This window comes from Rhipicephalus microplus, unplaced genomic scaffold (assembly GCF_043290135.1).
Source record: "Rhipicephalus microplus isolate Deutch F79 unplaced genomic scaffold, USDA_Rmic scaffold_83, whole genome shotgun sequence".
Classification (NCBI taxonomy): domain Eukaryota; kingdom Metazoa; phylum Arthropoda; class Arachnida; order Ixodida; family Ixodidae; genus Rhipicephalus; species Rhipicephalus microplus.
The window spans coordinates 1,161,112-1,167,500 of NW_027464655.1; the positions used below are offsets into that span (position 1 = coordinate 1,161,112).

The 6,389-nt window shown below is 51.0% G+C and overlaps 1 protein-coding gene across 1 annotated transcript in view; it reads right to left on the bottom strand.

The window, feature by feature from the left end:
* Positions 1-5,075: 5,075 nt before the first annotated feature.
* The window catches only part of LOC119166493 (cephalotocin receptor 2), a 3,200-nt gene continuing 1,886 nt past the window's right edge, over positions 5,076-6,389 (bottom strand). Inside the window, exon 2 of the mRNA XM_075885197.1 lies at positions 5,076-6,389. This exon is cut by the window's right edge and continues 473 nt beyond it. The gene's annotated coding sequence lies outside the window, so the exon portion shown is untranslated.

Sequence of the window (6,389 nt, forward strand, 5' to 3'; positions counted from 1 at the left end):
GAGGAGCGCACCCCGCGCATAGAGGAACGCCTTACGCGCGTCGAAGCTTCAATTAATCACCTCCTCACCAGCTTCTCTGTCCAACGCATAGTAGTAGAGGTTACCCAGGCTATTTAAGCCTGCGCAATCACCCAGTTTCAACCCAAGGCATCGCGTTCCCGCTCCTGCTCGGTGAGCAGTGAGGGTAGAGCTCTATGGCGTCGTCGTAAGGTGGCTACCACCACCCCGCCGTCGGACAATCCGGCCTCCGTGCCCCTCCCTTCCTCTGAGGATTCCGAGCGGGACATGGAGGACCAAATATACAACCTAAGACAGTCACGATGGCTACCAATCGTACGTCCCGTTCAAACATTGCGTCTAAATTCGAGATCATACAGTGGAACCCTGAAGGCTTCGGGAACAGGCGAAAGCGTTCACATATTTCCCTTTTCCTCAGCTCACTTGGCTCTCAGCCGGCCGTCTTGGCGATCCAAGAATCTGGCCCTGCTTCATCCCTTTCTGGATACTGCTCCTATGTAGGCGGCTACACCACATGCCCCCTCGTGCATAAAGCTTACACGGCGATACAGATTGACCTCGATCTGGATCTTCCTTACGACTACTGCATGATATCAGTGCTGTCTCAGCGGAGGGGCCAACCATCAATGCATATCTTAAACGGGTACTGTCCCCCTCGCCTTGCGTGGGCTTCGTTTGCGCATCTCTTCCATCGGGCGCTGCGTATAGCGGCCCGACAACCACTGGTGATTGTCGGGGACTTTAATGCCCCCAGCCCTCACTGGGGTTACCACTACGAGAAGGCCCGGGGCAGAGAGCTCAAGGAGCTCATTTCCTCACTGAGCCTCACGCTTCTTACCGATCTGGAACAACCCACAAGTTCCGGCAACTCGGTCACGCCAGACACATGCCCCGACCTCTCCCTCACCCGTCACATCCGTGATGCTACATGGGAAAATTTAGGCGAAACCCTAGGCAGCGATCACTTTTTACTCCGCATTTCGTTCACTCCGCGGCAGAAAATGCACCAACCCCGGGGCCAAGCCCGTCTCACCGATTGGACTCAGTTCAGAATGCAACCATTCCCCGCCGTCCTCTCCGCGACCTAATATACAGCGGGGGCATCATACGCCCTCCATATGAAACAAGCGAAGACTCGCACCTTTGCAACCTCTAATTTGACTCCTGCAATTGATCCACACCTCCTACATCTTTTGCACGCTCGCCGCGGGCTCGTAAGGCGCTGGAAACGCAACAAACTTAATTGGAAACTTCGCGCTCGCATTGAGGCGCTCACTGCAGAGGCGGCCGCATACTCTGCACAACTTTCCGATGCTAACTGGGCAGACACCTGTTCAAAGGCTGCAAACCAGATGAGCTCTAAGAGTGCGTGGCGACTCTTTAGAAGCTTTCTCGATCCCTCCACCACCAGGGGAGAAACGCAACGCCAGCTCCACCGTGCTCTGCATGCCTTTCAGGGCACTACGGATGAACTCGCGCGATAACTTTGTGACCGCTACATCTGCCGCACAATTGATCCCACAGGCCCAGCATATACGTATTTCGGTGCCTCTAACACCGATCTCGTCGCCCCATACACGCTTTCTGATTTACGATTTGCACTCACGAAAATGCGACGGGGCACGGCCCCTGGACGCGACGGAATCACAGTATCGCTCCTGGCAAATCTTCCGACCAAGCACACCTCTCGCTGAATTTATAAGGTGGAGACCTTATAAATTCAATATGGGATGGCTCTCCACTTCCAACGGAATGGACCACATCGGTCGTGACATTCATACCCAAATCGGCAAAGTCCGTTAGTATCGAGTCACTGAGACCCATCTCACTTACGTCTTGCGCAGGCAAACTCATCGAAACCGTGGTTCGCGAACGCCTTTCCGCCTATTTGGAGGCCAGGAGGACCTTTGCCGACACGATGTTTGGATTTCGCCCGCATCTGTCGGCGCAGGACGTCCTGCTCCAGCTTCAACACGATATCATAGAGCCGACTACTATGCGCCATAACGATAAAGCCGTGCTCGCTCTCGATCTCCGCGGGGTGTTCGACAACGTCAAAAACAGCACTATACTCACTAAGCTGTCTCCCACAAACTGCGGGCAGAAGACTTTCAACTACATTCGCCCCTTTCTATCACATCGCACCGCCTTTATTCGCCTTAATTCTACCGAACACGGCCCGTACTTATTAGGCACGCGGGGTACACCTCAAGGGGCAGTCCTGTCTCCTCTGCTTTTTAACCTGGCGATGATGAACCTCCCCTCTCTTATAAGCGAGGTCGAGGGAATACAGCACGCACCATATGCGGACAATATCACAATCTGGACCAACACCGGCTCCTTAGCGCAAATCGAAGAACGCCTGCAAAAGGCTGCCCTTCTGGTGGACACCTACGCTAGTTCATGCGGCCTGGAGTGCTCTCCAGCTGAATCGGCTCTTCTTTCAGTCTCTCCGCTACCGCCGCCTCAAATTTTTCTTCCGTCCGGGCCCGTCCCGTCAGTGCAAAATATTCGGCTTCTTGGCCTTCACCTCACATCGTCCTTGGATCCAAAGGGCACAATAGCAGGCCTCAGACGCACCAGCGAACAGGTGAGCCGCATGATACGGCGAGTTTCTACCAAGCGCGGCGGCCTCCGCGGGTCTCAGTCCCTCCGATTGGCCCACGCGTTTGTTACCAGTCGCGTCCTCTACGCCTTGCCTTACCTTCGCCTGTGTCGTCGACACGAGCACCAGCTGGACGTCCTTCTTCGTCCAGTATACAAACGCGCTCAGGACCTACCTATTGCAACTTCCAACAGCCGATTCACGGCTCTGGGGGTACACAACACCTTTGCAGAGATGCACGAAGCTCATCGCGTTAACCAAATCAATCGACTGTCGCAGACGCCTTCAGGGCGCCGTCTTCTACACAGACTTGGCCTTAACCCGATATCTGACCAAGACCCTCTGCAGCCGGTACCAGAGCCCTGGTGTCAAAAGCTCTGGGTGGAATCTCTACCCCGTAATATGAACCCCGAGCTCCCTCCTGGCCGTAGACTAGCACGCGCCGCGGCCCTTCATACGCGACACTCCGATCGTCCTGGTGTTTTCTAAGTGGACGTCTCGGGTCCCTCCCCCTCGGGTCACTTCACGGCTGCCGTGATGACAGAGGGCAAACACTTCGATGGCCTCTCCTTTGGAGCAGACACAGTAACGCACGCTTAAGAGGTTGCCATAGCTTTGGCCGCCTCTCACCCTGCCTCACGCACCATACTGACGGACTCGCGCTCGGCCTGTTCTCAGTACCTTTAGGGTTCCATTGCCCCGCTGGCGGCTAGCCTACTACAGGCAGCCTCTTGGCGCTTTAACCCTCATCCCATTCGTATAGTCTGGACCCCAGGCCACTCGGGCCTGCCCGGCAACGAGGCGGCAAATGCCGCTGCCCGCGCTTCTCCTGTCCGGGCCGTTGCCCTTCCATGTCCCGAGACGGAATCTGGCAATACCAACCTGACGCGCTTTCGCGAAATTTAGGCCTATTACCGGGCTTCGCGCCGCCTCTACCCGGACCCCGCACGCGGTTTGGAGAAAGTGGACGAACGACTGCTACGCCGCCTGCAGACGAACACCTTTACCAGTCCGGCGGTCGCCAGGCACTTTTTGCCGGAAATCAATGGCACCTGCTCGACCTGTCATGTCCTCGCCGACACATATCACGTCGTAGCATCGTGCCCAGTTAATCCCGTCCCTTTCTGATCCCCTTTTCCTATCCCAACTAGAGAGGCTTGGGAGGAGCACCTGCTCGGCTGGTCTACCTTCGCCGCGCAACGCTCCTTGGTGGAGCGCGCGGGCAGCTTCCAGCTCCACTGGCGTCCCGGAATAGGATCTTGCCACTCTAGCACGCCGACAGGCCACGTCGGCACTCTCTAGTAGACTTTTTCTGAAATAAATGTTGCTTACCACCACCACCACCGAATGCTCTGTAGACTTCCTGCAGAATGGGTGTAGCAATTGTCTACTTGGAGGTGGCAGGGGGTGGCAGAAAGTTGTCACTGGTCCTCATACATTCCTAAAGCCGGGTGACTAATGGTCTGTAGAATTTCTGCAGCTAGGCTGTAAGTTCTTTTTTTTTGTTTGGCAAGGAGGCAGAGAGGTTAACCAAACTTTCACTCGGCTGGCTATTCTACACTTGGAGTGCACGAAAGGGGAATAATGGAAAACAAAGGGCACAGAAGAAAGGAGAGTAATAAAAAGATGCATGAACAGCTAGCTTGGAACTACACAAACAGAACTCACGCTGATCACAAGCGCTCGTGATGAGTGGGTACTGACAACACCGACTAGAAAAATATTTTAGAGGGCGATGGCACCTCACAGGGTTCCGTGCGTTTTGCACGCCAATGCAGCCAGGTCGCAAAGTGCATTCCAAGGGTGTCTTTTTAATCAAAATGGTCACTTGAGTGAGTTGGTGCGATTCCATCTCGAACGAATACTAGCGTTACAGAAACGAGGACGTGAAGAGGAAAGACAGACCCTAGCGCTGCAGTTTGTCTTTCTTCTTTTTGTCGTCCTTTTTGCGATGCAAGTATTCGTTTAAGATGTCTTTTTCAAGTCCGGGCATATTCGTTGGTTTTATATTGTGCAACTTCGAGGTACAATACCTTTCACGATGTCGTGAGCGTGCATCAACACTCAGAAGTTTAGTTGTGTCATGTATTCTGTCGCAAAGATACGTCTTTTAAACACTGGTCGAAAAGATCAAGTGCAGTGCCAATGATTGAAATTGTTGTCAGTTATACCACTTCGCTTTTTTCGTTGAGCTACGATATCATTTTTTTGGGATAATTTAGTTTGTATATTGTGTGTTCTGTTTTGACTAACTTGCTTTAGAACGTTCCAGGTTTTTATTTCCTCGGCAACACCACCTCTGTAAGTTCACCGTTTCATCACTTGACAACCTATAGCTTGTTGAGAATCCATCGACACTCTATTTATAACCATATACAACTTCATACCAACATACCAACATTTACGCTCGCTGTAGTAACTAGCATGCAGTGCTGGACTCATAAAACACGCCTAAAAAGAAACGTTTTTTATTAATGATCTTTCATCATCTGAGCATGTTAGCAGATTTTAGCATGACAAACAAGTGACTGCAATGAAAATACAGTTTTTAACCAGAACTCTACACATGGCTTCACTAACTTGTGTTCCTCGTCGAGACAATGTTATTAACTGGGCGTATAATCGCTTAGCACTCAATGAAATCAGCTAATCATTATTTAGACTTCAGCAGTGTAATTAGGCTGTCAGGCAGCTCTCTCTCTCTCTTTCTCCCTTTCTCCCCCCAGCTCTTTTCCTCTCTCAGTTCTCTGTTTTATTAGTTCACTTGATCCCCAAATGCCACCAGTGCATCTTTGGCTGGAAATTGATAGTATTGGGTTCTATAGTGTGACTGTATTAACGATCTTCCTCCTCTACATTACAGCCGCTGTTACACTTAGGACGCATGCGTGCAGTAGAAATGTTAGGTTAACATACCGTTGCTTCACTCACCACGCCACTGCCATACTGTGCAAGAAGATTGGTATGCATAGCAATGATAAAAAAATGTGGAGCTGAAGCTATTATTAGGTAGGACTTCCCCCCAAATAGAGACACGCGTAATTTTGTATTTTCAGCTCTGGTTTTCGCGTCACACTATACATATACCTTGTATTGGATGCACATGATGCAGGCTTAATCATTGTGCAGCAGAAGTAATTCACACTGACCATCACTCTTTGCTAATTACTGCGATCGAGAAATGCTCAAGAAATAATCTTGTGATAGTGTATCTGGTCCCCCTGAAGCTGACGTTGAAAACGATGTTGAGAACATGGTTAGGGACAACGAGCACCCCAAGCTATGCTAGGGACACTCCCGGGTGTATTGCACACTTGTACCGTATTGAGGGCACAATTGCCTTTTGTACATTAATGATCTATTTATAAAAGTTCGTCAGGTATTAAAAGCATGCAATATTCATCTCCCCTTTCCGGTCATCACAACTGAACAAAACACCGATTCCGAGCACAAATGCTGAGCTTTAGTTTGTTCATTTGAGTTCTCATGTTCTCTCAAGAACATACCCCTAAAACTGAATGCGGTGTGGTTCGGACACCGGACAATTACTTTGGTCGCATTCTGTCATGAGAGTTTATGAGGACGCCATACATATTCCTCGTGTCGTTCCATGTACAGATTGCAAAACGATACAATGCGTGCGCCGCACACTGGCATAAATGCCACTGTTTTCGTCAGTAAATTTATGACGAAGGTGCGCCTCGCTTTACTGCAAAGAGACGTTACGTCGATCGTCCCGTGATGTAGCGACAGGGTTGACGACGAA